The 12,500-nt window shown below is 39.1% G+C and overlaps 1 protein-coding gene and 1 pseudogene across 1 annotated transcript in view; one reads left to right on the top strand and one right to left on the bottom strand.

The window, feature by feature from the left end:
* The window catches only part of LOC123508567, a 35,936-nt pseudogene extending 26,040 nt beyond the window's left edge, over positions 1-9,896 (top strand).
* The window catches only part of LOC123508572 (ceramide-1-phosphate transfer protein-like), a 48,555-nt gene extending 36,766 nt beyond the window's left edge, over positions 1-11,789 (bottom strand). The window contains exon 1 of the mRNA XM_045262337.1: positions 11,686-11,789. The gene's annotated coding sequence lies outside the window, so the exon portion shown is untranslated. The remainder of the gene's footprint in view (positions 1-11,685) is intronic.
* Between the last annotated feature and the right edge of the window lie 711 nt (positions 11,790-12,500).

The raw sequence follows: 12,500 nt of genomic DNA, 5'->3' as shown, positions 1-12,500 counted from the left end.
CACACACACACACACACACACCTCCCCCTGCTCGCGCCACCCGACACCAGAATCGCGTGGCGCCCTTAAGAGCACCGCGCACTGATCGGTATCGACTTAGCGCGGTGCCCACTATTGTGCGAGCCTTAAATAAATAAGTAAATTAATAAGTGAATTCTAGGTTAAGATATATCCATAGTTAGGTTAAGCATTTCAGTTCATTGTCTTAGTGTCCCCCTGTACATTTTCAGTGTAATTTTTTACATTGCCAAAGTAAACAAGGTGGAATCTAAAGCTTTTCGTCTTATCAACTCTTCTCCTCTAACTGACTGTCTTGATTCTTTAAGTCACCGCCGCAATGTTGCATCTTTATCTGTCTTCTACCGCTGTTTTCATGCTGTCTGCTCTTCTGAACTTGCTAACTGCATGCCTTCCCCCCTCCTGCGGCCTCGCTGCACAAGACTCTCTACTTCTTCTCATCCCTATTCTGTCCATCTTCCTAATGCAAGAGTTAACCAGTATCTTCACTCCTTCATTCCCTACACTGGTAAACTCTGGAACTCTCTACCTGTGTCTGTATTTCCACCTGCCTATGACTTAAACTCTTTCAAAAGAGGAGTGTCAAGACACCTCTTACGTTAACTGGACCCTCCTTTTAGATTTTTTTTGTTTTTTCTCTTTCTACTTTCTTCTTAACAGGGCCTGGCAACCAGCGGGATTTTTTTTTTTCCAACACTTTGTTTGCCCTTGGCCAGTGCCCTTGTAATGTAAAAAAAAAAAAAAAAAAAATAAATAAACCGTATATTATTATTATTATTATTATTATTATTACACACACACACACACACACACAGCGCAAATCTTTCAGATATCAGATAGTGAATACAATCATCTCAAACACAAGAAACGCGTGTATCAAGTCAGGTTCTTCAGCAATAGTACCTTCCCATCAGGCTAACATCAGCGGAGCCCATTTGCATGAAGTGAGGGAAGTGTTCATCTTTCACTCTACACAAGCTGCACAGTTTAAGTGTCCCCAGTTTAGATAGCTCCAATCCATCAGGACCACATAGCGATAACAGCTGAAAAATTTCTTAGATGAACAAGTGAGTTTGTTCTGAGTCATGCCTAACATTATCATGAGACGTGTGTGTGCATTTCCCACGCTACATGGTAACCTTATGAAGGAGGCCAAAACATGCCAGCTCGACCACCCGAGCCACCACAACTGTAAATTTTTTTTCAATTAACGAAAATAACATGACATGACAATATTCATTGTAAAGTAATCAAAGAATTTTCAATGATTTGTGTCATATATATATATATATATATATATATATATATATATATATATATATATATATATATATATATATATATATATATATATATATATATATACATATACATATACATACATATATACATACATACATACATACATACATACATATATATATATATATATATATATATATATATATATATATATATATATATATATATATATATATATATATATATATATATATATATATATATATATATATATATATATATATATATATATATATATATATATATATATATATATATATATATATATATATATATATATATATATATATATATATATATATATATATATATATATAACAAGAGTGTCTTCGGATATTATTACTACGATCGAGAATAACTCTTTCATGAAAAAAAAGATGGACAGAATAAGGGTGATAGAAGAAAGAGTCTTGTGCAGGGCGCCCACGGGAGGAGGGGAGGTATGCACTTCAGTTAGCAAGATCAAGAGAGCAACTGGTAAGAAAATAGCGGTAGAAGATACTAAGCTATACAACACTGCTGCCATGGGATAAAGGCAGAAGACGGTCAGTCGGAGAGGAGCTGATAAAACGAAAAACTTTTGATTTTATCTTGTCTTAAGGAACAGTATGAGTGAAATTCCAAATATATGTGGGTAATGCGACATACTATTACGGATAAGGCACTTGTAGAGAATTAATAGTTGAGAGAGTGAGAAAAACTGGCGGAGATGATTCGGAACGTCCCAATTCATAGAAGCTTTTTTAGTTAGAGATTAAATGTGAAATTTTCAGTTAAGATTATAAGTAAAGGATATTTAGTGTAGAATAGGATGAGTTGAGTGTCATTGCAGAATATTGTCTGAATATTGTGTTGAGTTGATAGATGAAGGAATTGAGCTTTTGAGGCATTGAACAATACTAAGTTTTCTCAGCCCCAATCAGAAATGTTAGAGAGAGATCAGAATTAGATGTTATTGGCGTCCTTGCATGATCTGTTTACCTCCTGAAGGGTTGCTCATCTATGATAAGACGTTGAAAAGTGCAGGAGTAGATAAGACAAGAAGTTTGGTTTAGAAGATCATTGATGAGTAGTAGAGAGTCGGCGCCAGGACAAAATCATGACAAACACCACTGTTAACAGATTTTGGAGAACAGTGACCATCTACTGTAGCAACAATAGAATAGCCAGAAATAAACTTGGGATGAGAGAGAACGATAAAAATCATAGGAGGACAGTTTGGATATTAGAGCTTTTGTACAGAGTCTATCAAAAGCTTCTCATATGTCTAAGGTAACCGCAAAGTTTCACCAAAATCTCTAAAAAAAGAAAGGATAACAATGATTCAGTAAGGAATGACAAGTGGAACGGCCTTGGCGGAAGCCATACTGGCGATTAGATAAAATAATGCAAAGTAACAGATGTTTTGAAATATTCCTGTTAAATTACGCAGGAAATTAAAGCAATGTGGCTGTATTTTGAGGAATTAAAACGGTATATAACCCTTTTCAGGAACAAGCTGAATATAGGCAAGCAAGCAAGAAGGAAAAGTAAATGTTGATAGACAAAAATAAAAGAGTTGGACTAAGCAAGGTGCAAGCACGGAGGCAGTTTCTGAGAACAGTAAGAGAGACCCCGTCATAGGTTTGTCTAGCGACAGCATGTTTAATATCATTGTAAAGTATTTTGATAGGTAGCATGAACTAGTCACAGGGGAGAAGAAAAGGGAGGAACAAGAACTAAATGATTTAAGATAGTGTGTTTAACAAAGATGGAGAAGCAAAATTATTGATGTTTTTGGCCATGTGTTAGAAGCCTCGATGGGAGTTGGATCTCAAAAGATTTTGACACATTCTATTAATGAATGAGATTTTGGCTAGTTGGAGAAAAGACTTTTCATGATTCCTAACAGAAATATAGAGTGCAAAAGATCCAGGCGATAGAAGGCTCAAGTATCCTGTGTGGTCCATCTCTATCATTTATTGCACGAGAAGCTACTTTAAAAGATATGAAGGATTTAGCTCAAGAGAAAAAGATGAAATTACGTACCCTGAGAAACACCATTGTAGAACAGTGACCGTATATCACAGAGGCAATAAAACGGTTGGAGAAGGAGCTTGAGAAGTTACCGAGAGAAAGATAAAAGCCATAGGAGGGTAGCTTGAAGATCAAAACTTTGTGATACACTCTATAAAATAATTTTGATACGTGTAAGGCAAGAGCAAAAACTTTACCAAATATCTAAAAGAGGATGACGAGACTTTTATTAAGGAAAGCCAAAAGATCACCAGAAGAGTGGCGTCAAGGCCATACTCGCGGTCAGGTAGAAGATAATGAAGTGACAGGCGTTTAATAATCTTCCCATTTAGGATAAGTAAAAAAAAAAGGGATAAGCAGGAGATTAAACCAATGGGGAGTTTTCAGAACTAATCTACCTGATGTTACCGCTGCTACATGTCTCTTAGTGACATGAGCTAAGATATTGTTATATTAAATCTCAGGTGTATACAGGTGCATAAAACATTTGTTATTATATCATTGGCATTCTGTATCAACTTTTGAATACCCTGGATAATTTGGGTGAAGTTGTTCAAATCAAAAATATTTTTGTAATTATCTAGTACTACTGCTGTCACAATCTTGAATACGGCATATAACAAATCTTAAGTATATTGATTTGAAAATGAAAAAGGTAAAAATTCTGACTGTACTTTCTTTTATGCAGGAGAGGAAACCGGCCAAGGGCAAAAAAAAAAAAAAAAATGGATAAAAAGGCCCACTGGGTTGCCAGTTCCCTTAAAGTTCATAAGAGATATCCAGAAGTGAGGGACATACGTCTTAAACCGGCCCTTTTAAAAGAAGTGAAGTCGTAGAAAGATAGAAATACAAATGCAGGTAGGGAGTTCCAGAGTTTACCAAAGAAAGATGTGAATGATTGAGAGTACAGGTTAACTCTTGTATTAGAGAGTTGGACAGAATAGGCATGAGAGGAAGAAGAAGGCCTTGTACAGCAAGGAGGAGGGGAGGCATGCAGTTAGCAAGATTAGTAAAGCAGTTAGCAAGAAAATAGTGATAAAAGATAGCAAGGGATACAACATTGCGGCAGTGAGAAAGATGCTGAAGACAGTCATAGGAGAGGAGTTGATGAGATGAAAAGCTTTTGATTCCACCCTATCTAACAAAACTGTGTGAGTGGAGCCCCCAAACATGCGAAGAATACTCAATACAAGGACGGATAAGACCCTTGTACAGAGTAAGCAGTTGGAGGGGTGAGAAAAACTAGTAGAGACGCCTCAGAACGCCTAACTTCATAGAAGTTGGTTTGCAAGAAATGAGATGTGAAGTTTCCAGTTTAGATTATGAGTGAAGGACACAACATGGATATTCAGTGTAGAAGATGGGGACAGATGAGTTTCACTGAAGAGGGGATAGTTACCTGGAAGTATTGTATGACCCATTGTAGTCAGTAACATTGTAATATATACTGTAGATACAGTTATTTTCGTTAGGATTTTAGCATCTCTTTCACAATGCAAGTGTCAATCAAGATTAAGATCAAGATGCAGCAAAAGTATTCGAGCACTTTTTTCCTACTGCTGCCTAGCTGACCAAGACTTTTCTTCCTTTCACTCCTACTCTGTACAGTCCTAATACAAGCGTTAACCAGTACTCTCAATCATTCATACTTTTCTGTGGCAAACTCCGGAACTCCCTACCTGCTTCGGTATTTCCGATTGTTTATAACTTGACTTCATTCAAGAGGGAAGTTTCAAGACATCTATTCCTTTATTTTGGCTAATCATCGGACCTGCAAAGGAACTGGCAACTGAGTGGGCCTTTTTCTTTATTTCACTCTTTTTCGTCACTGGACAGCTTTCTGCTCTTATATAAAAGATACAAAGTATATATACATATCTTTTTTCAATCAACAGATGAAGATGGTGACATTGTGGGTACTGGCTTTGTGCCTGGCGGGGAGTGCAGCTGGGAGCCTGTCGCCCCCTGACAGATCCTACAAAATTCTCGTTCTTATTCCTGCGGCGACTACGAGTCACAGAAACGTGTTCGTGCCTCTGGTTGAGGCTCTGGGTGACCGCGGACACAAGGTTAGACAACGCAATTGTGTAAACTCTGACATTTATGTCATCAATTTTCATATTTTGCTACAAAGACATTTTCATTCACAGATACTGATGCTCACCTCTTTACCACCAATCTTCAAACATCCAAACGTGACAGAGATACATTTAGAGGGACCCGTACCAGACGTGAATTTATTTAAAGAAGCCAAATATTTTGGGGGTTTGTTTGCTTGGGGGGCAAGACTACCTAAGATAGCGCGGGACTTGTACCAGATACCATCGGTGAAGATGCTGTATGAAGAAAGGAAAGAATTCGATCTCATATTAATAGATCACATCTTCAATGAGGCAAGTTGAGACCAGACACAATCAGTCTAAATCTATTTCATTTGGTAAATTCAATTTCTCCCGTTACCATGACCCAGACTCACTACATCACATCGTTTTTTCCTAAGATTGGTTACCCATTCCTGCACGAAGTCCCTTTCATCACTGTCTCCACGCCCGGGATGGATCACCGCCTGAGTGCCGTCTTGGGCAACGTCCTTAACCCTTCCTACGCTCCTCACTTTCTCGGCAGCTTCCCCTTTCCATTGTCTCTGTGGCAGCGTGTCCAGAATGCCTTCATGCACATCAGTTTGGCAATCATGTGGAGGAACTGGGCAGTTGTACCGCTGATTCAAAAAGAGGTAAAGCGATGGGTGTGTGTGTGTGTGTGTGTGTGTGTGTGTGTGTGTGTGTGTGTGTGTGTGTGTGTGTGTGTGTGTGTGTGTGTGTGTGTGTGTGTGTGTGTACACATCACCCACCTTTCAAAAGGATTAAGTTGAAGAAATTTAACAGCGTCTCTCTCTCTCTCTCTCTCTCTCTCTCTCTCTCTCTCTCTCTCTCTCTCTCTCTCTTAGTGATATACAGTTTCTCATCCTGTTACTTGCACAGATCTCAGCTCAGTTCCCTGACTTGCCGCCGCTGCTGGACATTGAAAGGAACCAGAGTCTGACACTGATGAACACTCACTTCAGCATTACCACGCCGGTGCCACTCCTGCCCTCACAAGTGGAGGTGGGAGCCATGCACTGCCGCCCTGCCAAACCGCTGCCGCAGGTAGAAAACAATACAAGTTTGGCATTATATTTCTAATCGTCAGGGACACAGCATATTGAAGCATTAAGAACTAAGTTCAAATACATAACTATCACACCATCTTTACAGTCAATAACAATTGGCATTTACCTCTTACCTCAGGATCTGGAGTCGTGGCTCACAGAGGCTGGCTCTAGAGGTGTCATTTACTTCAGTCTAGGGTCAGTCCTTCGTGGTGAAACTGCACTGCAGGAACATCTTCAATTCTTTTAGAGGCCTTCCGCAGACTACCACAGCGAGTCCTGTGGAAGTACGAGGGAGAGGTGCAAGGCTTGCCTGACAACGTCAGGATCAGCAACTGGCTGCCTCAGCAAGACATCCTTGGTAAGTTAGCTACCACATCATTATGTTAAAACACAACGTGTTCATTGGAGTTTCGTACTGTACTATACCAGTCACTTGACGAGCTCTTTCGGAAAATAAAACCATTCATGAGTCTGCAAGAAGCATGCATACCTCTACGTTGCAGTGTCTTTATAAAATGGCCATATATGAAATGCATAAACGTTTTTAAAGATTTCCACAACAACCCAATTACCAAACATAACCCACTAATCTACCTGTATTAAATAATAATTATCTGCTATGACCTTATATTTAATTGTATTCTAGGTTTACTCGTTACTTCTTTCCCAACATAATTATCTCTTATCCTATTTTGTTTATTAACTGTAAAGATCTTGTCCGTAACATCCAACTGCATCTTTTACACCACTTGAAATCGTAACTCTATGCAACACCTACGTCATTCATACTGCAATATCCTTCTGAAATGGCATAACGAATCCCATGCATTTTTTTTGTAATTTTCTTATGTATCAACAAGAATAGCACGGCGTTGCAAAGATAAAGTCTGCCTATTGCCAAAGATACCTTATAAATAAAAAAAAACTAATATAAATAGACGATCAGCTTCTTTTGTGATATCTTTACTACATTGCTTTCTCTGATGAAGATCTGAACTAACAGTAACTCGTAGTATTTTCATATGATGAAGTTAAATGAGTTCTCTTCTTGATTGTGTGATTGTGTGAATATTATGGAGCTTGCTTTGTACTGCAGCTCACCACAACGTGAGGGTGTTCATCTCCCACGGCGGCCTTCTCAGTCTTCAGGAGTCTATCTTTCATGAAAAACCTCTCCTCGTCCTGCCTATCTTCGGTGACCAGCCGAGGAACGGTATGGTCGTGAAAAACTTGAATATTGGTCGTGTGTTGGCCTGGGAGGAACTTACTGCTGACAAGATCGTCGACGCCATCACAGACATCATCAGCAATACAAAGTGAGTTTCCTTCAACAGTCCACTGACAAATCTTCTCACATATATTTTTTTTTGTTCAGTATCTATTTTTCATAATTGCTCCTACATCCCTACAAACGCCATCAAACACCCGCCTGCTTCATCTGCTAGCATGGAAGTAACCTCATGTTAATGTGTTTATTAATACTATTCTTATAATAGTTTCTCTCTCTCTCTCTCTCTCTCTCTCTCTCTCTCTCTCTATCTATCTATCTATCTATCTATCTATCCCCTTTCTGGGGAGGAGGAGGAGGAGGAGGAGGAGGAAAAAGGGCGGTAGACGGTTATGAAAGAATGACCGGTAGGCGGTAGCGTAGTGGATAAGGTGGTGAGAGTGGGATCGGGCAGACGTCCATACATATGTTCGATCCCACCACGTGCTGCCTTGAAACTTTATAATTTATCGAGTTGCTTAAAGTTACAGATTCTAGGTGGAGGTGTAACTGCCTTACACTAAAGATGCGCTTGGTTGGTGATATGGGCCCTAATATGGGTACCACTATGAATAAATTTCCCTGCGCCTCTAATGGGTGGAAGCTGAACAACGCTTCCTATACTCTTCAAGTATACCTACAGGCGCTATAGGTCATCACATAAAAAAAAATAAAACTGATGACGTATAGGATCGGGCTTGGACAAGGTGGGAATGGTCGTGTGGGTGGAGAGTAAGTTTATGTGGAGGTTGAACCAATCACAGGAAGAGACAAACACCTTCACCTGCAGAGGAGATGATAGATGTCGCTACTGAGTAATTTTATAGCCAAGGAGTGTCAAGGAGTTCACTGCTAATGACTGTACATTCACTCTGTGGCTTATTATTACCTCTGTCAGGTATGCATGATGCAATCAAAAGGCCAGTCAGCGAAGTGGTCTGGAGTGTCTAATTAGTGCTGTTATTGTTCAGATACAAGAAAAACGTGGTGAAGGTGTCGGCGTCCTTAAAGGATCAGCCGATGACGCCAAAGGAGCGTGCAGTGTTTTGGACGGAGTACGTGATCCGCCACCGAGGCGCCCCAGCTGAGGTGTCCTGCCGCCCAACTTTCCTGGGTGGAGTTCCTGATGCTGGACGTGGTGGGTCTACTGTTGCTGGCATTGCTGCTCCTACTGCTTCTCATACGCCGATCTCTGAAGGCAGTTTCCGCGGGCTTCCTTAGTCACAACGCCAAGAGGAAGAAAGACTAGATAGCGAAAACTTAAATTCGTACAAAATGTGATTTGCTAGTTAAAGTTGTAGCATTTGTTGTAATGGTAAATGATGATGACTTGCCAGGTATTGTCATAATTAATGTTGCAGCCTTCAAATTTTTCACATGAACTTTTTTCTTATACATGGGTGTTAGGGTATGAATTGTATATGATTATTTTTTTCCTTGTTTGTACACACAGCCGTGAGAAGCGAGGCTGATCTTAGCGAAGAGCACATCCTTTCATTTTCATGTGCAAGCACTCCTTATGCTAAGTCAGTACACGTTCCCACAGGTTCAGTGTGGGAACCTCTGGTTGCTGGATTATATATATGTAATTATAACAGCATAGACATATATTTAGTACTATAATATATTCTGTTTCTTTCATTTATAATTAAGTAATACTTTAACTATTGTAACCAATGCATGTAACTGTTCTTTAATATATGAGTCGGTCACCGGTGTCAGTGAGTTTTTGCTGACGAGAGATTGACAAGACGGAGCTACGTTAGTTGGAGTCTGATGAACACACGAGCTGGCCGTTGTGCTCCCCAGGGCGTTTGCCAGGGAGCTGTGGACTGTGTGTGTGTGTACAAGACTATCCTGGTGTAGTGTAAATAACTGTATTGTTAATATAAGGAAAACCCAAGCTATGTTTCCGTTAACTCCCCTGAGAAGACAGTGTGAGAGAGTTCCTGAACTAACGACACTGCTACTCTTGTGCCCTCTTCGTGGTAACATAACATTGACCACAACATGGTGCTTCTGCTTTATTTCTATATGTAAGTGTAATTGTTCATAATTTATAAAGGAAGTTTCTTTGGTGAAATTAATCCGTAGCTACACGTCTTGCCTTTTCTAAAGTGAAGATAAAAATAATATGATTAATCTGATGCTTGTAAGTTGCATGACCTTTTTGCTTTCCCAATCTTCAAGACTGCTTTTGTAGCTTCAAGGGAATGCAGTTAGGTTTTTTACAAATTTTTCTTTATTATGTTATTTACATACATTTGCACCTTACAATCCTCCGACAACAAAAAAAAAAAAAAAAAAAACACAAATTTGATCACTCCCTCTTCGTGCAAAGTCCACCATCAAATATCTCACTTTATGTCACATTTTACCTTGAACTCACATTGCATTCCACAATTAACACTCGGTGATATAAAACCACTCTCGCTTCACTTAAGTTTCTTCATATATCTCAGATTACTTCACACAATTCACATTATTTAACTCAAATCATGTAATTCAAACTCAGTAATAAGATACATCCTACACATACTCTGCAATTAACCTTATAATAAAAACACCATCCTACACATAACAAATTTCCCTTTATCAAAATATAACACCAGCATTTTACTTTGACTGCATTACAACTGTCTGGTCCCCACTTACAGGTAGTACTGTGATAGGTGGCATGCCTATTTTGACCCTCCCTGGTCTGACAGCACTGTCTAGCTATCTGTCTCTTACTTTCTCCTCGGCTTCTCTCATTTTTGTCTCTTACACTCATAATATACACATGGTGAGTGACTTTGCCCCAACAAACTATAAGGTTTATTTTCCAATATCTTAATCACATTCCATTAGCTTCAGTAATCTCATCTTACAGTCTAGAATTAGGGCTCTATTCCCTATGGATTGCCACTATACACCTCGTCCATATCATTTGCGTCTGATGAGCCTTGTATTTTTCTTGTAATCTACTGTTAGTGTCTGCCTGTGTTTGTCTTGTAATGACTCACTACCTTTTGTTCTTGTGTTGGTTACATGTTCTCTTTAATCTATCAGATTACTGATAGTGTCTTATAATCTTGGTATCTGCTTTTATCCATTTCATCTTCTTCCTTCTTGTACTTCTTATTTCTTTCTTTATTTTTTCATTTTTGTTACCTTCTTTCTTACGTGTTTCATTTCTTCTTGATTTTCAAGTTACAACAATAGAAGGCCTGTTCCCGATGCCGGAACCAGGGAGCCATAGATACGGCCTCGTCCACGCCCGCAGCACCAGGGTGACCCCACGGCCAGCGCTATCCCCAGCCAGTTGTACCTTCCATATCCTGGGAGGCCGACGCTTTATCGCGAACTGTAGGTTATCTTTAATTGTGTAGAGACAGAGGTACACATCCATTCTTCTGAGAAGGTGCATATTAGCAAAATGAATTTAGAGCTATATTTAGAGACAACATTCAATTTGACCCGTAAGAGAAATCAGCCATTAATCATATTTTTCCATCAATTTGTGTTATAAGCCAGCAGAATCTTCTCCAGTTCTTCTCAGTATTAATATATGCATTCAGAAACATTTACAACTATAAGAAAGAATGAATGGAAGTCATCCTGCGGACATTAGAAGGTGTCAGTAGAAATTACTCTAGAAGTAGTAAGTAGCAGCCAACGTAGCAATGCAATCGCCCATAATCATCAGCCTTGTGTCAACTCATCTATCTTCACTCTCTTGTAAAAATAAACATATTAATCTGCTCTCAAAGAAGAGGTAGAGGAAAACAATACGCATTTCACAACATGTACCTCAATCATGTTTTTTTTTTCACATCATAAAATTAACTTGGGGCGGGATTCACTAAACAGTTACGTATTTAGTAAGTCCTTCAGTACCCCATATCTATGTTAAGAGCTATTCACTAAACACTTAGGACTTTGTACGTACCTCAGAAGTTGAGTACTCTCTCGGCACCCCATGAGGTTTCGTAACCCGGTCTTACGAGAGCCTTTTCTCCAATACACAATCCCCGAGGTGAACACTGACGAAGCCTGAGGTTAGAAGAAAGAGAAGTAGATTAAAATAAAGAACTAGAGATGACATAAGCACATGAATGGCCTAAGCAGCTATGAAAGACTATATATGAAATCCCTAGTGTTTTAGTGTAATGCGCGGAGGGTGGAGGTTATGAAAAAATAATAATTATGAAAAACTTCTTAATTTAATTTTGACAAAAAATGATAGCGGTAGCTGCTACTGAAGGTACTGGTTATAAATTTTGAAAACTTAACACTGAACAAATCTACATGCTTTATTATAAACTGATAGAATAATATCAAATGAACTTTCTCCCCACAATTACATTCTTTCATTTACAGTCCAGCTCACCGGAGAGAAGATACACACTCACCAAAAAAACTCAATGTACAAAAGGAAATTACATAATATAATTCGTTACACAGCCTGACAATTGAGTTGCGGCGATACGTGCGGCTTTCCAATTGCGCGACTTTAACACTTTGTAGTTCATAAGAAAATAACACTTATTCGTCTTTGAGGCCGCAATGTACTATTAACGGGGAGAAATGTACCTATTGGTGCCACTTCCTCAAGCAAACACACTTAACATTGTCTATGGGGGCCTTGCTACACCATTTGAGAAGAGGAAGGGAGGACGTACCATGGTGGGTGACAGTCCCGCCCCCTCACTTCACTTTATCACAAGACCACCACAAACTAATAATTTTACCTTTCTTTTTCCA

The sequence above is a fragment of the Portunus trituberculatus genome, chromosome 25 (genome assembly GCF_017591435.1).
Source record: "Portunus trituberculatus isolate SZX2019 chromosome 25, ASM1759143v1, whole genome shotgun sequence".
Lineage (NCBI taxonomy): Eukaryota > Metazoa > Arthropoda > Malacostraca > Decapoda > Portunidae > Portunus > Portunus trituberculatus.
This window is presented reverse-complemented; position numbering and strand designations above follow the sequence as displayed.